This window comes from Xenia sp. Carnegie-2017, unplaced genomic scaffold (genome assembly GCF_021976095.1).
Source record: "Xenia sp. Carnegie-2017 unplaced genomic scaffold, XeniaSp_v1 HiC_scaffold_6, whole genome shotgun sequence".
Lineage (NCBI taxonomy): Eukaryota > Metazoa > Cnidaria > Anthozoa > Malacalcyonacea > Xeniidae > Xenia > Xenia sp. Carnegie-2017.
Window position 1 is genome coordinate 9,106,942 of NW_025813526.1, and position 26,309 is coordinate 9,133,250.

Consider the following 26,309-nt stretch of genomic DNA (forward strand, 5'->3'; position numbering starts at 1 on the left):
TGCACATTTAAGGTGTAGCGCTGCATCCTGTTAAAATATTCCGTTGAATCCGATGTAGGCTGTTTTATGTCACTATGAGTCCCATCGATTTCACCAAGACATTGGGGGTTGATATGTGCTCTTTCAAACTGTCGGGTAAGCTCAAAGACGGCATCTTCTGTTAAGGGAGGCTTTATGTATATGGAAGCTTGATGTTTTGTTATTGCTGCACATAACTCTCTTACAATCTTAGAGACTGTTTGCCTTGAGAGCCTAAAAAGCATTCGCCGTTTTCCTCAAGTGACCTTTATCACATAGGTAGTAAAGTGTACATGCAACTTTCTTTACAAAATCAATGGGTTGCCTCGTCCTTGTTGACTTTCCTTCGATGTAAGTTAGTAGCTCTTCACTTAGTTTTAGAAAAGACGGTGGAGATATTCTGAATTTCTTTCCATTATTCATGCGGTTTGCGAAGCAAAATTTTCCCAACACGCATTTGTGCGTTCTGGTTGCATCCAACATTATGTTTGCCTAGCTTACGTGTATTATAGCTAAATTTTGGATATAACGTCCTACAAAATGTTGTTTCCGTCATTAGACTCGTTGTTCCTCCTCGTGAAAATATTAAAAGATTAAATACAGCTACATTTATTCTGAACACGAGAGTTCTCGGTTCAACAATATAACATTCATAATAAAATATATATTAATCCGAAACACCACACTCTGCCTTTTCAACCACGTAGAGATTTATACATGAACAAAACCTGTGGATATTGTAATAAAATATGTTACCTCAACTTTAAAGGACTCGTAGTTTGTGAAGAGATCATTTATTGGTAGTGTTAACTGGTTAACACAGGTGTTATCTTACAATTTTCTCTTAGCATCCACATGTTTACAAATAATTGATGGACGTGGTTCATAACCTACAGCAGGTATTGTAGGGCAGGATGTAAAAACTGTAAAATATCACCCAATGAAAACACAACTTCTGTAATACTTTAAGAGTTGAAGTCAAATACCTGACCCTTAACTCTACCAATCTCAATGCCTTCCAATAGGTTTGAAAAATGAAAAGCAGTTGCTTCCTCGTGCTGTCGTTTGTGACATCCATGAGGGGAAAACTGTACTTCAAACAAATCATCATCAACTTGAGCTCTGAAGCAAATTTCTTTGCATACTTGAAATTGACGAATGACATCTAAAAGATCATATAGCTTTAAATCACTAATAAATTACTCTACATGAATATACCAGTGTGTAATGATAACAAATGTATCGTATGAGGGAAGATTTGTCTTCAATTTCAACATTTGTCTTTTGGTAACCAGCTTTAAAAAATACTGAACAGTTGAAAGATGCTAGTTGATCAAAAGTTTCAGGATCTGAAATGACTTGAAGTTCCTCAATTTTTTGTCTCACTTTTGGATTTGGAGCATTCTCAACAGAAATATTAACTTTATCTACTCACCCATAAAAAATGTTGTCAACAGCAGTAGACGCAATTAAACTCGGACTGCATATACCTTCAATTATAGACATTGCACAAAGTGTGCTAAATTTTAGGTAGCTCAATTGCTCCAGAGCAGCAATATTGTTACAAAAGCACTTTCTGTTGCTTTATCCAGTAAACATTGCATTGTAATAATTCATATGTATTAAATGAAGATATGATCTTCGCACTTTGCTGGACAATTTAAGCAATCGTCTCAGGAGCCTTAAAAATCAGGTGACTCAACGGGATTGTCACCTGATTTTTAAGGCTCCTGAGACGATTGCTTAAATTGTCCAGCAAAGTGCAAAGATCATATCTTCATTTAATTTCAAACACCGCACTGCATAAAACATTCATAATTCATATGTATGAAAATCAAAGAAAACAGCTCTTTAACGACCACTTGTGTCAACAGCTGGTTTGTCAACATACAGCACTCAAATCACTTGTTCGAGGTCTTCCTCTGCACAGTTGTCAAGCTTCACTTTAATAGCTTCCCATACATGACTTCGTCGTACCTATATTCTAAGAGATGAGTCAGTCCTGATTTTTCCATTTCATTGCTGAATCAATAGCTTACATAGAGGTGGATTGCAAACAGGTGAGCTTGTTTCACCTTTCGTCTCTTTTAGATCATTTTCCTTTTTCGGTTTGTTGTTATTATGTTGAAAAATTGGGTCATTTTTTATTTTATTGCAAAATCCATGCAAAGCTCAAGTTTCTTGCGTTATAGTAGTAATAATTGTACCTGGTTAGAGATATTCTAGTTTTCTGCAGCTTTAAGGTTTCTATTTTTAGCTACCTATAGCGTTTCTAGCAAAATACGAACTATATTGTCGGAACATCTCAAATATAGATTCATACAGATAGTCAGGTACTCCCAAACTAACAAGTAGATTGTCTGACCCTGCTGTCACAGGCAAGCAAGCTTCATTTTGCTTTATTACTACGTCGGGTGAGGCTGTCACAGGCCAACAGGCTTCATTCTACTTTATTACTAAATCAGGTGAGGCTGTCTCAGGCAAACATGTTTCATTCTGCTTTCTTATACATCAGGTGAGACTGTATCAGGCAAACAGGTTTCATTCTGCATTATTAGTACATCAGGTGATGCATTGGCAGAGCTTGATGCACTGGGTGTGAAGTCATGGTATTCAAACTCATTGCTCGGTGATTCTTTAGCGCTTTCACTTGAATCAACCCACCAATTACCTTATGTGTTCATGATATGTTCATCATGATCGTGAGACGGACAAATTTAGAGGTTTCTTTGCTAATTTGGCTTACCGTATTTATTCTTGTACTTTTACAGCACAAAGTTGTGGTCACTTTCCCTTAATTTATTAACGATCGAACCATTAGGGTAAAAAAAAATGTATTTCACATTTTCCTAAGTTATGTTCTTCGTGTGAGCTCTGTGTTTTGCCAAGCTAGCCGATAGCCCTTCCTGTTACCCCAGATCAACATATTCAGATGAAGAAAACGTAACCAAGTAGTAACTATTCCAAACGACGCAAGAGAAAACAAGAAACAAGTAAAATGGTTGATGCCCTTTTGGTGAAAGCTTTACATGATTATTCACTGCAGTTGGGTAAAAAGGAAAACAATCATGATCAAGATGATCCAGACAGTCTTTTTTGTCGAAACATTAATGGTCAAATGAAACAATTGACCCCCAAAATGAGATATAAAGCAAGTTGTTAAATTTCTCAAGTTATCCATCGCTGCTTCTTTGTGTATCACCTATATAGATCATTGTAAACAAGCAATTTGCATCACACACAGCCATTAGTACTATAGAGTGCGTTTTTTTATAATTAAAGAACATTGAACCTGATCGATGAGCGGCTTGCATAATAACACGCTTTCCATCTGTGGCGTCCACGCAGTTAATTCAAAATTGTGTGCAATTTGTCTCCACTCGTCTTCAGTGGTAGGTACTTTTAATATATCCTTACTTAGCATTACAGTCCAAATAGCTTCGCAAGTTTCTTTGATATTTCGACTTATTGACGTAAGACTTATTCGATAGGCCATTGCTATAGTTATTTGAGTATCTACAGTGCACAAATAACGTAAAGTTACGCAGAGCCGCTCGCTCGAGGTTATTAAGGCCAATTTATGCTGCGCGTGACAAGAGTCGCGCGACGTGTCGCACAGTAGATCTTACGTCATTTCGACTAAAACGGAAGTATATCTTGATGGCGCGTTTGCTTGATGTCGCGTCGCGTGCATTCGAAAATTTTTTAACGTCGCAGACAAGTTGTCGCGTTGTCGCGCGTTGTGATTGGCCGAAAGGCTTCTTTCGGGGGGGGGAGTTCTTGGGTTGTTTGTCAATACTGAATAATGAATATCCAATTACCAGCACAAGACGGCAACAGCAAGAGAAGGGTTCGAAGAAAAATTAGCAGAAGAAGTGCGAAAATATGGTCATCTTTACGATTCTTCGTGACAAGATTATAAGATGCTCAGAAAATCAATAATTCTTGGAATGAAATAGCGAGAAATCTTAACACAAATGAACAAATTTGTCGACAGAAATGGAACAATTTGAGAGATCGTTACACCAAAGCCAAGAAACGAATGAAGTCTAGAAGTGGAGATGCTGGTGGTAAATCTGTCCCACCGATATTCCTCTGTCTGGCTTGGCTGTCTTATCATATAAAGCATAGGGACACAGAAAATAATTTTTGGGAGGTAGTTATAATCAATGATAAAAAATTGAGACAATATGGGATAGACTGACTGATTAAGTAGATTATTACGTTACATCTGTTGTTGTTGTTGTGATTGTATAAGAACACTGAAGAACCTATAACAATATCAGAATCCCTTCCACTAGGAGAAAATTTGGCTATGATAAATATGGAGGAGTTTGACCTAACCGTATGGTCTCCCTCAAAAAGTAGAAGTGATTTTAATGTCAGTGAAAATTCATGTACAACACCTACATTACCTAGCACACCAGTAAGTAGTGACCCATTTGCCCCTTCCACAATTGCTTTGAGTAGAGCTGAGGTAAGCCCGACCAAAGGCTGTACAAAGAGATCTGCACATTTGGAGGCAGCAGTTTGTGAAAGACTTGATTCTTTGAAAAAGATTAGAGAAGAAAGACTAACAAAACATATGAAAATTGATGAAGGAAGTCGCTTTTCAGATACTGTGGCTGACACTCTCCGAAAGCTTCCAGGCAAGTTGAAATCTGAAGCGAAATTTTCCATTCATAAAGTATTGTTTGAAATGGAACAAAAACTTTATGAAAACAATGTAGACCAAAAACTTTCTACATTTTATAAGTAAAAATCAATTATTTTATACAATTAAATATTCATTTAGTTAGGAAAACCTTGTTGTATTACATGATATTGCCATGGTAACTTTCCCAGAGAAAACATGAAAAATGATTTAAAGTCATTTCTGGTTGCTGTAACAGCTCTAGAAGCACGAGCACTTGAAAGTCTTTTAATATTCTCAAAAATGTTTTGTGAACCCACAACATGTCTCCACTCTCCAGGGAGGACTTCGTGAGATGTAGTGGTTGAATCACTGAAATTGGGAGGGGAATATCTAGTGCTAGGTATATTCGCAGCATCAGTAAATAACAAGAAATTGTGAAGTGCAACACATGCCTTCACATTTTGAACAGCTTTCTCAGGGTAAAATTCCATTGGTTTTCCAGGAATTCGACATCTAGCAGTCATAATACCAAAGGCATTTTCAATTACCCTTCTATCTCTGGAATGGTAGTAGTTATAAGTTTTCTTGGGATTAGCAAGGTTATTACCTTAATAGTAAATAGAACAAAAGTGGCATTAAGATCAACTGTTTTAGCAATTTACTAAGGCTTGAGAAACTCTACCAACAAGCAGCAAGGAAATTTTTTCATCGCAATTCTTGTGGAGAATGAAAAGAACATTTTGAATGAGTCTTACAGAGACATAAATTGAATAAATTTATTTCATTTCTGAAGTCAAAAACAGTTAATATAAATTTTCAAGAATATATGAAATAACAATTTTTTGATTAAACATAAGAAAACTATTTTCATTGAAAAAGGAAAAAATATATAAAAGTGCATAGAGTTAGCAAAAGAAAATGTACCAGCGTAGGGTCTCATCATATTAACATGAAGAGGAAAAGCAGCATCGCCAAAAAATACATAAGGTAATTTAAGTTTACTACTAGGTAGATCCTCTGGCAAGGGCAAACCAAGTTGTCCAGTTAATAGCTGCTCCCCAAATTTGCTTTTTAGGAACCCCCTCCCCCCCCATCACTTTGCCTTCCATATGCACCTACATCTACCATTAGAAAGCGATAGCAAGCATCACATACAGCCATTAGTACAACAGAATGAGTTCCTTTATAATTAAAGTAATCACTTCCTGAAAGAGGAGGTGCTTTGAGTTGCACATGCTTTCCATCTATAGAGCCCAGAAAACTAAAAAAAAACTCCAAAACTCAAGCGAAATTTCTGCCCATTGTGAACCAGAAGGAAGGCAACAAACTCTTCATTCAATGCCAACCACATAGAAACACACACCTCCAACAAAATTTGGGAAACTGTAGTTGATCGTAATCGATAACTTGAAGCCACAGTATGTTGTGAGGCGCCAGACGATAGAATTCTTAACGTAACTGCTAGCCTTTCTTTTACACTAACAGGACTTAAACGCGCAGACGCATGCTTTACATGAGGCATAATTCGATGTGCCAAGTCCTCGAAACGAGCAGAAGACATACGAAAATACTTAAAATGCATTTCTTTGTCTATACCTCTCATTTGTTGAACAAGAACATATTCACCCTCACTTGTTCTAGAAGCGTGAAGTGGTTGAACTGACCATCTTCTTCGTTTTCGTTTTTCTGTTGTAGCAACAAAAGTAAATAGCGCAACATTTCCTCTTGGGGCGGATCTAGGATTTTTCAAACATCAGTCATAAAACGTCTGAGGCGCTCCAAACCTAGAGGTCTGAGGCATTCTCCCCTCAGAAATTTGAATTTCACAGCCTTATAGAAGTTTATAGCAATACAAAATGTATTTTGTGGGCATTGTTTTTGCGTAAAAACAACCCATTTTGCATACGTTTTTTCAAAAAAAAAAATGAAGTGAACAATACTTGAATATTTTGCCAAATATTTATGCTCATTATCATGCCAAATATATGGCTCATTAGCATGTCTAGGAACGTAAATTTATTTTACAATAATGCTATTGAAAAACAGATATAGTCTTTAAAATTTCTACCATGTTGTGGGGCATAGACCCCCATAGAGACCCCCATTCAAACCTCTATGTAATGAGTTAAGTTAGAAATTTGGTACTACAAGTGACAGCTCATAGATATAGAAAAGCTCAGACTTCAAACCATGCAAGTTTTTTGTAACCCTTTACCCATCTCCCAACAGATTTTTTGTCCATTTGAATTGATTTGCAGGAATGTAGAATTTCGCTGCCATATAACGGCCACGATTCCCCAAGCACTAAAGAAATCAAAGCTAAAAGTTCTTTGGCAACAACATTTTTAGAAGCATCAATCTGCTTGCCATACGCCATATTGACATAAATCGCATCACACACTCGTACAAATTGACTTTGATATATTATATTCGTGCATACACTTCACTTGTTCTTTACCTACGATTTTGGATGCAAATTTCTGCTGATAAAACTCTAAACAATATTGGCTTTCTTATGAACATCACTGACTGAAATGTTGCTCGCATTTGCCAAGCATTTACAATTTATCCATAAATTTTTCACTCTCTTGAAAAAATTCACAGTTTGGACAGCAGCATTCATGTCAATATATGAATTTGTAAAAGATTTCCATAAATTCCATCTGATTGTAGTTTAGTTTCTATCATGCTTATAAAAATTACTATGAAACGATCAAACATTCAATTCAGACAGTGAGCTTGACTATGTTAGTTCAGTTGGCTATCAGTCGAAATCCGTCAAACCAATCACAATAAAACAAAAATTCAAGTGAACCGATTGTAAGATAGCAATTGGACTCACTTATACGTCCGGCCACCCCTCTTATCAGTCGAGACCATTCTAGACTGTCCACTGATCTGGCCATTGTCCAAAAAAATAAGCGTTATTGGCGTTCATAGACTCCTTTATCCGTCGAACCAGTCAAGCCACCCCACTTATCAGTCGGTTATTCCAGGCAAATTAAAATTCAACTGATTTGGCTACCAACGAGATATCATTGCATTAGTCATTAGTTTTCAATAATAAATAAAGCTAGATTTTTATCACGAAGTAAATGCGATAATAAAGTAACAATAATTAATATATATTTAAATAATATGAATAGGTAATTTTTGAAATTCAAACATCAGTCGCGCGACGGATTTGACATAGTCTAGATCCGCCCCTGATTTCCTCCTCCTCCAGATCAAGAAGGTCATCCATTTCTCCTCGAACTCGAGTTGCAATGTTTGATCGTGAGAATACGACATTACTTCATGTTGTCCGATTTTCTTGAATACGCGTCGGTAATCGCGTGAACTATAAACACAGTTTAGCGCGCGCGCACCTGTTTTGCGCAAATTAAAAGTACGCGCGACGCTTGTCACGCGCAGCATAAATCGGCCTTTAATGTCGTCTTTCAACTAAGTGAAGCGGTCTGCTTTGCTTAAAACGAGCTGGTACTCACTTTCGCTTCAGTTGCCATGTCGAAGCGCTCGGCTCGTGATCAGCGAGATTGTTCGGAGCACAATCTCAGCGGAGGTCCGAATGCTATAGTGTTTTTCAGCTTTCTTGTCCAATCTGCGGCTCACGACCCGACCAGTGAAAGTGGCCGTGCGGTAAAAAGCTGCTAGGCCTTCGATTGCGATCCCGACAGGAGTTAAGACGATGGCACTGAGTACGGCAACGCCGCTAACTGCGCTGCCCAAAGTGATGTCTGAGAAGGCAGTGCCCGCACCTTCTTACCCGTTCAAAGCTGTTTTGTAGTTTTTGTAGAGCGTTTGGTGGGCTTCCATTCCTTGTGCAATTAAACCTCGACCTCTGAAATCTTCTGTAATCGGTACGTATTGAAGAAAACGCAATAACAGCCCCTGCGTGAACCTCTAATGCAAGGTCGACAACAGTGAAGGCTGAAACCTGCATGTATGGCTCGCTCACTTCGAAAGTTGTCTTCACGACATTATTCACCTTTAGCCGGACTGTTGCAACATCTTTTACAGCAGCCGCGATCCCATGCAAAGCACTCAACACGAGCTGAGAACCGGGCCAAGCGGTGGCCATCCGCCACCGCCCCTTCTCCGTCTGCATGTTAATACGTGTAGGAGGGAGTCCCACCCACCTCGCAGCGACATCGGAACGATGATACTTCACCAGCTTGGGGGCCTGAGCTTGTGCGTGTACGGCCTCCAACTGTGTACGGGTGAGACGGTTAAAAGCGAAATCCCATACAGGGATCTCACTTGGTGGATCTCGCTCGGTATCGTATTTGCAGCGGAAACGCGTTAAATCTCTCAGAAGAGATTTCCTTGCTAGGAGCCAAATTTCGACTGCTTGGGTCATACACAAATCTAACGCCATGCTGATGATATGTATCAGGGGAACTCAAGACAATACACCCTATATGTATGTCTCAAATTGTATCCGTACGTACCCTGTGGTCCGAGACTACCCGTGAGACCGCTGTCTAGCGAGTGAGAAGAGAGGTGCCATCACTCCGACAAAAGAGATGGAAGCTCCAACCCCAAGCTTCTCGCAGTTTACCGCTGCTCATATGATACCAATCGTTTTCAGCCCGCACAATCCAGAGACCCCGAAACTGTATCTTGCCAATCTTCAAATTCGCGCTCTCCCTAAACTGTGCCCCCCCAACCATCAGGCAGCGTTCCTGTAACGATTCTCTGTAAACCACCCAAACAGTCATTACCACCATGGAGATCGAGCTTGTTAAGGTTCAACTGCTCGAGATTATGATAGAGTGTGCCCTCGGTTTCCTCATTCCCAACTTTTGTTTTGTTTCGCAACAGAGCATCCTACAAACGAGCAAGATGCTCCTCCTGATCACTGATCACCGAAGCAGCCACCGTCTTCTCCCAAGTGGTCTTCCAAAACGCTATGTCCATGAAACATTCATACAAGGCCTCGAGTCTTCAATATTGTAATAGACTTGATAGTGATGCGGCTCCCGTTAAAGAGGAGTGCATTGATAAAGGCCGCATCGCTAGTCTTCTTGCCTCTGACGCCTCCAGGCATAAAATGACGATCATAATTTAAAAGTTTGCTCTCGGGTGTTTTGGAGTAGGTCTCAAGCAAGGCCGCCAAATCCCCGAACTTCTGCCTGACCCTTTGACCGCAACTTGTGGCTGACGATTTTCACCTAGAAGATCCATAGCAAGGCAAAAAATGCTTTCCAGGAGCGACAATTTAATGACCTAAAGAATTACTGTGCTCCTGTATTAACAAGGACTCCTAAACATGCGATTATACACTGTGGAACAAATGACTTACGTTCTAGCGATCCACAAGCATTGTTAAAAGAGATGGAGAAACTGTGTGATATCATCGTAAAGAACTGCCTGATATTCGTATTGCAATATCATCAATAATCACAAGAAAGGACGACTTAGACCAGAATGCAAATGAGGTAAATTGCAAACTTAAGACACTTTGTTCAAAGAAAAAAATTAATTCCTTCATCACGCAAATGTAAACAAGAAATGCTTGAACAGATCCGGACTTTATTTAAATCAGCTCGGAAACTCTATATTAACAAAAAATCTTATCGAAACAACGAAACGTTTTTAACGTAGAAAATTGCTGTTTTGCAAACTTCAGCATATCAAGACACGATTTTACCTCTGTGAGTACACCTGAATGTTCGTCTAAATGTAATAACGAGCGGACAAATAAATTGAAGGAGAAAAATAGATTGGAAAACTTAAGAGGATTTAGGTCTGTACATTTAAACATTACTTCTTTACCCAAGTATATTGAAAAATTAAGAATATATCTTGTGAATAAACCGTTAGATATACTAACCATTAATGAAAGAAGATTGGTTGATTCTATTAGCAACATTATGGTTGATATTCCAGGATATAACCTTTTCAGAAAAGACAGATTTGGACAAGGTGGTGGAGTTGCCATTTATACTAGAGATATTTTAAATGTTAGAAAGATGTCCAGTGTGTACCTAAAAATATTGAAGCTGTCTGTGTTAAAAATATTAAGCCTAAAACCAAACCAACTTTGCTGACAACCGTTTATAGACCTCCAAATTCTAACGTTGAATTTATGGACGATTTAGAGAGCTTTTTTCATGAATTGGGTGAACAAGACAAAGAATTAATTGTTACAGGCGATTTAAATTGCGATCTCTCTATCACAGTATTACAATCTCATTCTCGCAGACTCATTTATATACTAAACCTATTCCAAATGAAACAATAATCACTGAACCTACACGCATTACAAATAATACATGCTCGTTAATTGATATAATAGCAACAAATCACCCCGACAAAATTAAGGAAAGTGGTATATTAAAATTTGGAATTAGCGATCATAGTTTTGTATACGCATGTGTTAAAGTATCTTTGCAGCGTGAAATTCCTAAGATTGTTGAAACTAGAAATACAAAAAATTATAACATTGATCAATTCAATAACCATATTTTTTACTTATTGAGAGACTCTACTTGGAATCATCGTGGTCCTTATATTTTATGGGCACAATTTAAAGACTCTTTTAATCACGAATCAGACATTTATGCTCCAATAAAAATAGGAAAGCCAGAAGCGCTTATGCTCCTTGGCTAACAACTCAAATTACATGTGAGATAAACAAGGGTGATTACTTGAAAAATCGAGCCGTTAAAAACTCAGAAAATGCTTACCGAGCTTATCAAGCTAAACGTAACGAAGTTAATAAGTTGACTAATCTACAAAATCACGATATTGTAAGGAAAATATTAAGATGGACAAAATAATTCAAAAGAAATGTAGAAAAATATAAATCAAGTCATTAGTGGAAATGATCGATGTCCGAAAACTACCACCATTATAACAATGAAAGATGAAATGGGCAATAATATTTATGATGAAAAATCAATAGCTAGTCAATTGAATAAATATTTCGTAGAATCGAATGTGAATTTCAATTTCTTACAATTTCTGATCAAACAGTTTAACAAAAAATATCAAAACTAAAAGCGATTAAGCTGCTGGATTAGACAAAATATTTTTCAAATTTTTAAAAGATTCTTCTATTTTCATCACTCCATACCTGACCCACATTTTAATCTATCGTTACATGAAGGAAAGTATCCTAACGACTGGAAACAAGCTAGAGTTTCTCCAACATTTAAATCCGGAAATAGAAAGGAGTGTAATAATTATAGACCATTAGCATTCTATCTACTGTTTTCAAAATTTTTGAAAAATATATATTTGACCAATTAAATCATTATCTTTCTCAAAACAAGATTTTATCGAACTATCAGTCGGGCTTTAGGAAAGGATATTCTATTTGCTCCTCCTTGTTGAGAACAAGAAATGAACGATTACTTTAACATGGATTAGGGTTAATAAATGGCGTAGTTTTCTTATATTTACAGAAGGCTTTTGATACCGTAGATCATAGTATCTTGATAAAAAAAACTACAACTTTATGGCATAAAAAATAATGCGCTTAGCTCGCTAATCTCATATCTAAATAACAGAAGACAAGTATATAAAGTAGGAATGTCCATTTCAAACGGTAAAAATAGAACGAATGGTGTACCACAGGGGTCAAATATTGGTCCTATTCTTTTCTTGCTTTATATAAATGACTTGCCGAATTGTCTTAGTTCCTCCGTACCAGCACTTTTTGCAGATGATACAAATCTCATAGCTTGTGCCTTTACATCAAACGAGATTCAAAAAAAAATTGAAAATTGAATTACATAAAGTCCATATGTGACTTTTAAGAATTAAACTGACCTTAAATGTCAAAAAACTGAGTATACGTTAATTGGAACAATACAAAAGTTGTCCCAAGTTAGTGCTGATCCAATTTTATCGATAGGGACTGAGGCTATTAAACGTGTTTCATCCACTAAGACACTTGGTGCAGTTTTGGATGTGCATCACTTGGAAAAATCATATTTAAAATGTGGCCAAAAATGCTGCGAAGGGAATTGGCGTACTGCATAGATAAAAACAGTACTTGACAAAGGCACGCCTAAAGTCGTGTATAATGCTTTTGTATTGCCACATTTTGGTTACTATTCTTTGGTATGGAACAACTGCTCCAATAGTTTACAGATTAAATTTAAAAAAACTTCAAAATAAAGCTGGTAGATGAATTACAGGTGATTGCTATAAATCTGCCTCAGACTCTGTAAGAGCTAAACTCTCTTGGGACACCTTAGAGGCAAAGAGAAAAGCGCAATTAGAGAATTAATGATACAAATAATGAAAGGTAATTCTACAGATTATCATCGACAGTTTTTCTCAATACGTCGAATGAAATGTATGAATTACAAAATAACAATCATTTTCCCAACTTGTCAAAACCAAAAACAAATACCTTAAAACTTAGCTTTGCATATAGAGATGCAAGACATTCTGAATATCTGCTGAGAACCTGTCAACTAGCTAATCATAAATTTTTGAGTTGGGAGCAACTAAAATCTTCGTTAATCATTAACAAAATATACAGGTGGAATTGCATAAAAACTCAAGCACTGCAGATCATTTGCATTAATTCTACAAACATTTGCAGCCATAGATAGAAAAAATAACCAAGGAAAAAAATGGTTTCTGTTGAGAAGCGCAGATGCTTTTGCAAAAACGGGGCTCTGAAACGTTTTACTTCTAATGAGGGCGCGCCTTCTTAAAGTGCACCAAAGAAAAATGTAATTTATTCACTCCCAAAGAAAAGAACTTGCAGCTTATAGACGTGTACGATAAGAATATACTGAAGGAATTCAACCCGAACCGATTTAAGCATGGTATAGGTATTCAAAAGCGAGAAGCTTTAAAATTATACAAGAAGGCCAATATTTCCTGCGGTCCTTGTGGTCCTCGTGAATTGTCTAAGTTTCAACTGTGACAAATGCTTTCAGTAATTCAAAAATGATTAAAATCACCCTGGTTATAAAGTCTGTAAAACGTGCATACAAAAAGACTGAGTTGAGATTTTAGATGAAAAACGTATGTGTTCGGATTGTTTCAAGATTTGTCGTTCTACTGCTTGTTTTAATCGTCATAAAATCGGTCCAAAGGGGTTGACTTGCCATCAATGTGTAACAAGTCGTTTCGATGTCAAATGTGTTCATATATAGTTGACAAAGACAGACAAGACGTTGTGGGGAAACTGTATGTCCTATATGCAATAAGTTTGTACTTCATGACACTTATGTTTCATGCAAACTGGAAAAGCAAAACCCAAGAATGATAGTGTAATATTTTACAATTTTCACACAGATATATTAACCGGAGAACATGTGGTTTATTTGCTTTTGCACAATATTTAGACGGCATAAAATTTGTTTTCAAGGTTTACAACGCATTGAACGACTTTTGTTCCTTCTTATATTCAAGAGAACACAAAGGTTTTACAGCAATTGCCCATAAGGCTGAGGCATATGACGGTGTTTTCATTCAGAGATGGTTGATTGAATACAGACCGACTGTTGATATACATGCTATTAATTCGGAACAGAAAATTATGCAACTGACAGTGAAAGATTATGAAATCCTTTTAATTGACTCGCTGAACGTTTACAAATGCCTTTATCAAAATTTCCTAAAACATTTAGGCAACAGTTATTCGCGAGAATTTTGAAACAATTTCGAATTATCTTGGACTAATAAAATGCAAAGTTTTAGCACCAAGAAATTTGTATCTTCCAATTTTACCTGCACGAATAAAGGATAAACTCTTTTTTCCTTTATATAAACAGTTTGTTGTACAAAACACTTCAGTGTGTACTCATTCGGAAAATGAGCGTGCTTCTTGGGGTACTTTTATCCATTATACGTCTTCCCGATTCAATGCTTTATACAGTGGTACAGCCCACTACACTAGGGTGTAGAGTAAATCATAGCAGTGTTAGTTACAAAGCTAACGATGAGACATGTAGTGATGAAGAAATGGAAGACGTTTTGGTGTATAAAGATGTTGTTAAGGATGGTGATGACGGTGACATGATTTTCGAGAATGGAGAAAACGCAAACGATATCAGTTTATTGGAAACTCATTACGAGGAAGATATGGATTTTGAATTAGAGAACGAATATGATAAAACATTTATAAACGACATTGAAATGTCCGACGATGAAAAAACGTTCGTTTTTATCGAAGGTTTAATAGCAAATTATTAATTTAATGCTTATTGACATCATATTAATATTTTCAAAGATACATTCAAAAAATAGTTAATCCATGTCCATCATATTTTCAATGTTTAATTTATAATAATGATGAATATTTACACACTCATCATTCTCCAATTGTTTGATATTCTTCGCAATTCTATCTTGAAGGTCGTTTGCCATTAATTTCTTTTGCATTTGCACGATAAACGAAGTATGTTGGATGCTGCATTGCTTTTGGTACTGAGACACGATCCAAGGTTTATAACATTATTTGTGCCAGTAGAATGATGTGAAGGCCTTGACTGTTCACAATTCTTGTTGGAATAATATTGGCATATGCCAAAGGCCTTATCAATTCTGTCATACAATACAGATATATTGCTTCCTTGAGTTAAAGAAACCCAACTTTTCACAACGTCTTGCCATGTGAGCGACATGATTAACCAATCAATTGAGAAAAGAAAATGTTTGCGATTGCTTATGTGGTCAGTGTTTTAGAGCCAAAAATCCAATCAGCTTCTTGTTGATTAAGTATTTAACTTGTTTATAGAGTATATTTAATTGATACATGCAAGATGGTATATAGTCTGTTGTAAAACAATTCTGTTTTCATTTGCAAGACAATGGACGTGCGTTGTAAAATACCAGCTAACTTTTATATTTGCTGGCAAAGCCAATTTGGTAAGAGCCATCTCGCTAGGTCGATGCTTTATAATTTGAATGAGCTGTTTCACTCAGTTCCAAGTAAAATAATTTACTGCTATGGCGAACCTCAGATGCAATTTGACGAAATGGTTAAAAGGATACCGAATGTAATTTTTGTTGAAGGGTTCCCTAACAACCTGACCGATATTTTGCAAGGATGTCAAAACTCTTTAGTTATTGTAGACGATTGTATGTCAGAACGCCCTAATGATCAACGATTGTCTGATTTATTCACCCGTGAGTCACATCATCGCCGGATATCTGTCATGTATTTAACGCAAAATTTATTCCCTCCGGGTAAACAATAAAGAACGATAAACCTTAACAATCATTTTATGTTTATTTTTAAAAACCCGAGAGATTCTCTAGGTATTTCAACTTCGGAAAGTCAAATGTATCCTGAAAATGTCAACTACCTTTTGGAGTCGTTTTAAGACGTTACGAGTAGAGCAAACAGTTATTTCATGCTCTATTTACATCAATTAACCCCTGACAATTTGCGTGTCAGAACAAACATTTTCCTGGATGAAAAGCACATTGTGTATGTACAAAAGCGATAAACATCGACAGAAACACTCATAAACGCATCATGTCGAAAGGAATGAAGAACTATATTCCGTACCTGCAAGTTCTACATAAATCTAAACCAAAAGTTCGAATGGTGATAATTGAGCATGGACACTGCGACGGTGTTGTGTGCATATTTGAATGTCCAATCAATGTTTTAAAGTGACTTTCCCAGTATTTGCCAGTTAAAAGCGACTGTTTTCATGGTACAAGAAGCAACAGAGAGTGCTAGCTAACAAAAAAATCTCACGAGCAAAAACGAAAAAAACTTTTAAATCAAAAGGGAAGAAATTTACTGACTGCTATACTGCCGCCTGTTATAAGTCTATTGGGAAGTTTGTTCACAAAATGAAACATGTCAAACGTATGATTCTTGTTCCTGAAGATGTATTTAACAGAAACGAAAAACAACAAAAACTTGAAACTAGTCTGTTCATGATGAATATGATGAATAAAGATTCCCAGCTATCACATATTCTTCGACAAGACGACGTAAGTGACGATCAAAGACAAAAACGTTTTAACGCAAGCTTTGAACTATAAAAATTGAAGCAACAGAATTAATTGAACAATAAAAATTTGAAGCAACAAACCTTAAATTGAAGCAACAGAAAGATAATCAGATACCCGTGGTACGCGTGGTAGACATTGTTGATGGGAATGAAAAAGACTCAATAAGCTAATATGAAAATCACCTATTAGTTGACTCTGTCATTGTACAAAGTGTGCCAAAAAACTATGCGTGAGCGGATGAAAGCAATATCCAGCGTCTTATAACGCATCCAATTAATATTCTGGGACGGTTCTGGACAAGTAAAACTTGAAGGAGTCACCATTCCACAATCAAATATAGAACATCTGATTAGCGACGCTGTGAGAGGAAGGAAAAGTTTCAATCCTCAATGGTCTAATGAATTCTTTCGTGTTTTATCAAAAATAAACATTCCTCGAGATTTGGTTATGAACGATATGAGATGTAAGGAGGCTCAAATGGAAACTTCACCACCTGAAGAAAACGAAACAGTTTATCCTAGTTCATCAAAAACGAAATTGACAACGCCCAAAGCTTCTCTACACACAAGAAAACTCATTTACGTTGGTTAATAGATTAATATGTCTTGTAAAAGATTTTCTTTTAATAAAAATCTCAATTGATATCATTTTCCCGATTGTTGTCAATTAAATATGTAGATACAAAACGCAAGCAATTAAGTTACACAAAGATTATTTTTATTGATAATTAAACACTTCAATCTTTTACACATAAGTTTGTACTTGACTGATTTCCATCGTTTGAGATTAAACAAGTTTCTATTTTTAAAATGTTTGTTTACAAAATTCGATACCTTCTTATCGTTTTCAACAGTATTACCATCAAACATGCCTACAATTTTCTCATGTTCTGGCCTCATACTCTTTAGCTTAGGCAAAAAATACAATATTGTACACATACATCGGTCCAAATACTTTGTAATTTGCGTGTAATAAAATTCCAATCATAAAGTTTCAAATAGTCTCTAAAGAATTTATTATATATCTCTGGTGGCTGTCCATAGCTGTCAAAAAATTCGGCCTTTCTTACAGACGGAAAGTCAAATGCAGCTCAATGACTTCCAGATATTTCGCTGATATCGGTGTTGGCCTTGATAGCCCATTCTTCTCTTCTTCTCCTTCTTAAGCTGCTATATGTCTCTTGGCTGAATAGTAAATGACATGAGAAGATGCTTTTCTCTTTTTAGCCGTTGTTTTTCCTGTTTCTTCTGGGGTTTTCCTATTCCTGTTTGAGTAAACTGTTGCATACGGTTTACAGTGTTTTTCCTTGTTTCGTTTGCAGCTTGATTGACACGAAATTTTGCAGACTTTTTAAAACTTTTCCCTGAGATAACATCGTCATTTTCCTGGGGTATGCGTGGAGAGGTTTGCAGGTGGTTGTGTCTTGTAGAAGGGTCTTGGCTTTGTTGATGTAGTCTGATTTCTCCATGATAACTGTATTGCGTCCATTTTCAGCTCGTAATACAATTATTTAGTCGTCATTTTGTAGGATTTTAATTGCTGTCAGTTCTTCGTTGTTTAGAGTAACTGGTGGTTTGTGGCAAAGCTTATTGGTGATTTTGTGACGAATGTATTCTTTCGATTGGTCTGTTATATTTGTGTAGTTTACAGGTGATTTACAGGTGGTCGGCAACGTGGTCAAGTTTTTTCGCGTGTATGAAGTTGTAATTTAATCCCTTGTTCAGAATTATAGTTTGCAGTTCGGTTAGTGTTTGCTTGGGATGTTCGTGATCCACTCGTTTTTTGTTGGGTTACAGTTGTTTGTATCATGATTCGTGTTATTTCGATAAAGTTCGTGGTGTTGTTTTATAATATATGTGGATGTTGCCTTTTTGAGGGCTTCATTAATGGATTTAGCGTGTGCCTTTCGCTTTAGAAATAGGAAAGAATGATTTGCAGGAGGAGAGTGACTTCAACTGTAAGAGCCAACTTCCTACTATTTGTGAAAATAATCATTATGATATTCCACCGCCGGAGACAAAACGTTAATGAACCACTGAATTTTTAGAACGATAATCTACTCAAACAGCAATTACACACCCATAGCATATTAGTGGAGCAAATGAAATATGGTCGCATTAAGATGCCTCTTAAAATGATATAAAGAAGTTGCCCGAAAGGATCTGAGCTTACTGTTATTGGCATTCCCAGAAGTAAGAAACATAAATCTGAAACTGGGAAAATGTTACCATTCTTTAAGTTGCCGCCTGTTGACTAAGCGCGACTTATTCTGGACTGTTTAACAAGCAAATTACCACTACTGATTGTTTGAGGGTAAAAGATTGTCGAGCAGTCATGATGCTCAGCATAATGTCCATCTAATACCTGATACCATTAGGGACACTGAAAACGTTGACATTAATTGCGTTCAAAAATACTTCAAACAGAAGGGATGGTTAACAGTTCTTTCAATTCTGGAAAAAAACAAAGAACTCTTTTGCAAAATATGTGAGAAAGTTATAACCGAGGCACAAGAAAGTATCGCATGCGATCGGTGCCTTTTATAGTATCCTTTTCCTGTATATCACTCACAGAAAAAAGCACTGAATTGGTTTTATGGTTGCAAAGCAAAATACAACTTAATTGTACAGCAAGACATCATAAAAATCTTTAACTATGCTCTTAAAATTAGCTACTTTGAATTACAACCAGTTATGTAACTTTCAATTGAGAGTTTTTTAATTGGGACTGAGTTGGTTTTTTAACTTGGACACTTTATAAGAAAAGCAGCTTGTTCTATATAATTATTTTAAGGTCCTGAGTATTGGACCAGATGTAAAGCATGCCCTACCACTTCACAAAATGTTGCCGCAACTATAGAAACAAAGGCATGGGAAAATCAATATTTGGGGGAGCTCATATATTCATATATGCATGTTATATAATCCTTAAAAAGCAATGCATTTCAAAGAACATTACTGTGGAATATCATGCATGTTTGAACACGAGCCTCTCTCCCAACTATTAATTTTCCTACGCTCATGTAGGAGTGAAACATAACAGTTGTTTTCTAGGTACATTTCACAAACAAAAAAGTGTCTTATAGGCCAGCTTAAAAATTACATACCAAGACTTATGGTATTCTTTGTTGAGTTTATGTTGTGTTCATCATTGATGTAAAAAAGAATTATATTCAATTATATTAAAGCATCAAATAGTACCACTAATATACGTACCATGTGTGTTCGCTCACATATAAGCCTTACTCTAATAACTATTGAAGAATGTTTTTGAAAACAATCAAAGTAACATAGTTGTTCAAATAAACAAAGGTCCAGGCTCTAAGAGAAGTTACACAAAAATCAAGCACTGACGAGACAAAGAATAATAATGCACTATATGGGATGAAGATAAAAAATTTTCATTGATACCATTGAACTAAATATAACTTAAAAATTTTTCATAAACTTAGTCAAATCACAGTGCAGTAATATTCTTTAATTCCATCATCAAACTTACTCGTTATGATGTTTCAGGGTGTCTTTCAGCTTTGCTTGAGTAACCAAACCTAACAAATAACATTTTCGCCCAATACCTGATTTTTAGTTCGTAAATAGAGATGTCGGAACGATAACCGTGAAAGCACAATATCCCGAGAAGCAAATCGCCAACCATTACGTTTTTTGTATTTGTATCATAAGGTACAGAACGTATATTTAGAACTTTGACTGCCGGGTATTGAAGTTAGCGTATATTTCCTATAACCCCGGCTGCCGGGCATCTAGTATTTCAATAATCCTTCCCGGCTGTCGGGTAAGTATTATGAAATTGGGTCGGCATCATTGAGTTCTATAATAACTGGAGCTGCTAACTGTACTGGGCCGATGACGCCAAAAAATGGCGGCCAACGGATGTATTTCCGCTGAAACATTCGCTTTGCGAAAAAGTAATATTCTCGACCTCCCCATGGTTTTATACTAAATTATAAAGAATTTTTCAAAAACAAGCACAATATCACGGAATATGGATATCGTTAGTTCCATATTCTGTGACGATATCTTTTTGGGAATTTCTTTTATAATGCCAACACTTCAATCGTTCAGTTGTCGCATATTGTAGATTCCACAAAAAGAAACATATCGCTTCTTACAGGAGAGATATTTGCTTGTTTTGTTAGCCCGTCAACGATTGAAAAGCAATTATACATGCACTTGAAAAGACATAAAAGACATATTTATGATCGTATTTTTTAACACTAACTTGAATGCCAAATATACCGATGTTTTCTTGTTTTTGTTCATAAAACTCAGCATATTCTTCTGTCATTTGTTAATGCATGAAATCGTAAATATACCAGTCTATTTGCAAATAGTTTCCCTAAAGCAAAAAAGACCCTGCACACATTGTGCTCTGTGAGTAAGTATGAAATAGAAACGATCAGCCTAAACATTACCCATGATTTGGAGCAGAGCTTGTTATGTTCTATTTGCTGACAACATGTAGGGAAGATCAAGGAGTAAAGATGACTGGAAGATGTTAATGACCTCGCAAAGTCCTAAAAAAATAATTATGCTGCCAAGGTAATTGATTTGTTGTCTTCCCTATCCAGAGTTATTTTATTTGATCGTGGTCAAATTCTTTGGATGGAGACATCGGATTCACTAATGATGCCTTAATTGCTTTGAAGTTAAAGTTCATGAACCAAAGAAAGATGGCAAGAATGTTGTGTGTGTTTTCATGATTAATGAGATGTCAATTTACAAACATGTAAATGGGAAGGTCATAAAGTTTGTGTCTATGTAAACATTTGTACTGAGACTGCATCTGGTCAAATACTTCGAAGAACTTCCAAAATCACTTCTCGAATTAGTGTTCTTTTAAACTCAAAATATACCATACGCAAAGTTGCTTAAGTAATTGGCTTGCTAGTTTCTTGCTCTCCTGCCATTACAGATCAATTGAAAATGACAAAATACTAGCTCTGAAATAATCTCAAGGGAATTTTGATATGTGAATGGCTTTATCCTCTAAATCAATTGACGAATTAAATTGGTGGCGGTCATCACTACCACATGCAAAGTATTTCGTTCATACTACGGCGATAGATGTAGTAGTTTACTCAGATGCATCACTTTCCGGTTGGGGTGGTGTATTGTGGAACCAGAAAACTGTTGGATTTTGGACTAACTCGGAAAAGTCAAAACATATCAACTATTTAGAACTTCTAGCTGCCTATTTTGTTTTAAAATTTTTTATTGTTTTCTTGCTAGCAAACATGTAAAGATTAAGATTGATAACGCCACTGCTGTCCCGTTATTAACAATAAAGGCACAAGTCATAGTGCATCCTGCAATGATGCAGCCCGTAGCATTTGGTTATTACGTGAACATAATAATATGTGGTTAACGGCAGCGTATATACCAGGGACGCATAATGTGATCGCCGATAAAGAATCACGAAATAAAAATATTGACATTGAATGGATGCTTAATCTGACGTGCTTTTCAACAGCTCTGACGCAACTTGCTTTCCTTCCTAACACTGATTTGATCTATTTGCATCTCGCTTAAGTCATCAATTTGCGCACTACGTTTCTTATAGACCAGACCCTTACGTCGATGCTATTGATTCTTTCACTATAATCTGGAAAAATGGAAATTTCTATTGTTTTCCCACATTCAGCTTTATACTGCAAGCCATCCGCAGGATAATAGAAGAGAAGGCCAGGGGAATTTTAGTTGTTCCAGACTGGCCAACTCAGAGTTCGTACCCTTTTTTTAGTACAAATTTTGGAGAAACCGCCTCCACGTTTACCACTAGCAACTGACTTACTAATTCTGCCTTCTCATCCCAACCTCAAACCAGGGGCGGATCTAGGATTTTTCAAACATCAGTCATAAAACGTCGGAGGTGCACGGTAAACGTCGGAGGCGTACGAAATGTATTTTGTGTGCATCGTTTTTTGCGTAAAAACAACACATTTTGCTTACGTTTTTTCAAAAAAAAATGAAGTGAACAATACTTGAATGTTTTGCCAAATATTTCGGCTCATCATCATGCCAAATATATGGCTCATTAGCTTGTCTAGGAACGTAAAATTTATTTTACATTAATGCTATTCAAAAACAGATATAGTCTTTAAAAATTTCTACCAAGTTGTCAGGCATAGACCCCCCTAGAGACCCCCATTCAAACCTCTATGTAATGAGTTAAGTTAGAAATTTGGTACTACAAGTGACAGTTCATAGATATAGAAAAGCCAGACTTCAAACTATGCAAGTTTATTGTAGCCCTTTACCCATCTCCACATCAGTACCAGCAAATTCACTTTTTGAGAAAAAACTCAAAATTTTTTTCTGCCAAAGATTAAGCTAAAATTTTCAGAGTGAAAATTAGCAGTTAAGGACAGCTTAATGCCATCAATGTTTATTAGGCATTTCACTTGACTATTATCTCCTATAAGTATATGCAAGGTGTGCTATATAGCAATCACTTGTAGCATTGTATTTGCAAATACAAACAGAATATAACCAACATGTCTTTAATTATATAGTTACATGAATGTTAAAATTGGTTCATGTGTCATGCTTACTGGTTATGATAAATATCTTTTCATATGATCAAAGCTTGTTTAAATGTAAATCTAAAATAATTTAATTTAGAAATTATAATGATCATCAGAAAAATAACCTAGTGATCATGAAAATACTTTGCTGTTTTGCCAAATTTCAAGTTTTATCTGCATACATAGAAAGACATTTTACTTTATAGAAAATGCTTTTCATACATCAATAGCCCTTTGGAATTTATGGCAAACAATCTGGTATGAGCCGTAGATTAACACACCTTTACATGTCTACATGAGGTGTTCAGTTAGAAAAGGGGACAATATGTGACATGGGACAACATTTCATGTATGTGAAGTACTAAGGTTTAATACCATTCCAGTCAAATTGTCAAAATAAAAAGCTTCATGGATCATAAGACTCAAAATCACAGGTTATAGTAAACAGCTTCTCATGTAATCAATGTTAGTTTTCTCAAATCTTAAACAATATGTAGTATAACTGTCTAATGATTGAATGATCAATGATCACAAACTGAAAAGCCCCAAACATTTGTTTATGATAAAGTAAATAATAGTATGGGGCCTTATGGCTACAGATTTTTGTCCATTGAAATATATTTGCAGGAATGTAGGATTTCGCTGCCATATAACGGTCACGATTCCCCAAGCACTAAAGAAATCATAGCTAAAACTCCTTCGGCAACAACAATTTTAGAAGCATCAATCTGCTTACCATACGGCATATTAACATAAATCGCATCACACTCTCGCATAAATTGACTTTGATATATTACATTCATGCATACACTTCAGTTGTCCTTTACTTACGATTTTGGATGTAAATTTCTGCTGATAAAACTCAAAACAATGTTGGTCTTTTGAACATCAATGAGTGAAATGTCGCTCGCGAGATAGTCTTTGCCAAGCATTTACAATTCATCCATAAATTTTTCGCCCTCTTGAAAAAATTCACAGTTTGGAAAGCAGCATTCATGTCAATATATGAACTTGTAAAAGATTTCCATAAATTCCATCTGATTGTAGTTTAGTTTCTATCATGCTTATTAAAATCACTATGAAACTATCAAACATTCAATTCAGACAGTGAGCTTGACTATGTTAGTTCAGTTGGCTATCAGTCGAAATCCGTCAAACCAATCACAATGAAACAAAAATTCAAATGAACCAATTGTAAGATAGCAATTGGACTCCTTTATACGTCCGGCCACCCCTATTATCAGTCGAGATTATTCCAGACTGTCCACTGATCTGGCCATTGACCAATAAAATATGCGTTTCTTCATAGACTCCTTTATCCGTCGAACCAGTCAAGCCACCCCGCTTATCAGTCGGTTATTCCAGGTCACCAACTGATCTGGTTACCAACAAGATATTCATTGGATTAGTCATTAGTTTTCAATAATAAATAAAGCTGGATTTTTATTACGAAGTAAATGCGATAATAACGTAAGAATAATTAATGAATTTTTAATTAATATGAATAGGTAATTTTTGAATTTCAAACATCAGTCGCGCGACGGATTTGACATACTCTAGATCCGCCCCTGCCTCAAACAACCATTACACAAGAAACTGAACATTCTTATCTGTCTTGTATGCGGGCTAAGCTACAAGTAAAAAGGCTTTCTTCAGAGACAATAGACATTATTCTAAGCTTATGGCGTGGTGTCAAGAAAATTCAATGCCAGTCAACAGCTAAAAAATGGTTTGAATTTTGTCTTACGAATAATTGCGATGTCGTATCCCCCCCTTTGCCCATGGCTCTCACTTTTCTATCAAAATTTTAGAAGTCAGGACTGTCATATAGTTTAATCAATACGGCCAGAAGGTCCTTTTTCTTCAATCCTCACATGGGAAGGTAACAATTTACCATTACGACAATTGCCAATTTTAAAACAATTTATGAACGGTGTATACGAAACTCGGCCATCGTTATCAAAATATTGCTCGACATGGGATGTTAGCATTGCATTTAATTATATAATTATCTCAGCCGCTAGGAAACTCTGGTATCACTCCCCTTCAATGAACTGTCACCCAGACTTGCCTTCCTCCTGTCACTCTTAAGTGGCGAAAGATGCAAAACAATTAATAAATTATTCATTGATCATATTGTAATTGAAGACTTCAAGGCTACTTTTGTTGTAACAGAAAAACTCAAACATTTGAGACATGGTACACACCATTAACATTTTTAGCCTACTTCGCCGATAGAAGATTATGAGCAGTCACTCATGTTTTGGAGTATTTAAAACGTACGGCCCCATTACGTGGGGCAAATAAACAACTTCTTATCAGTTTTATAAAGCCACACCGACCTGAAACTACTTCACATTGGGTTAAACGTTTTAAAACTGATGCTGGTATTGACGCATCTATTTATACAAGTCATAGTACAAGGCGGCTTTAGCTTCTCATCCTGCTTCAAAAAACCTTAGATATTAGAAAAAACCAACAGCAAATCCTTTTTTTACATTTTTCTATCGCCAAGAAGCAAAAAACGTCGTCCGCCGAAAAAAACACGAGATAACTCAGGGGGGAGTTTGACAAATTTTAGATGTATTTTGGCCTCAGCTAATCATGGGAAAAAACTATAATAGTTAACGTTCTACATGTATTTACTTCAATAGCTCGGACAGAAATTCGGATGTCACCAAAAATTGCCATTATTGAAGATATTTAAGCTGAAAAAAGTAGTTAACATTACGTAGAGCGAACATAAAAGATGTTTATTCAGGGACTATACTTCTTGTTTTTCTAATAAAAAAATTTGGGTGATATGCACTTTAACATTTTTATGCCTGTCTTACCGAGAAGTTTCTACAATATAACGTCAATACCCTAATTATCATATTTTTGTACCTTAATTCCGAGTGGGTGGTTTCAGGTTTTCTTCATAATCGCTCCAGTCTCCAGTCGAATAGAAATAAGCGTGACACAAAGTGTATATAAATGCTGCTTCATCAGAAAGAAGACTTACTTAGAAAGCCATTTTATTGCTTTGCAAGGTAATTATTGACATTAGTGTTGTAGCTAATTGTTGTCTTTGTGGCATTATTGACACATGGTAAATTAATGCCTCTATGTATAAAATGCTTATATTATAAGGCATAGCTATTAGGATGCCTAACAACCGATCGA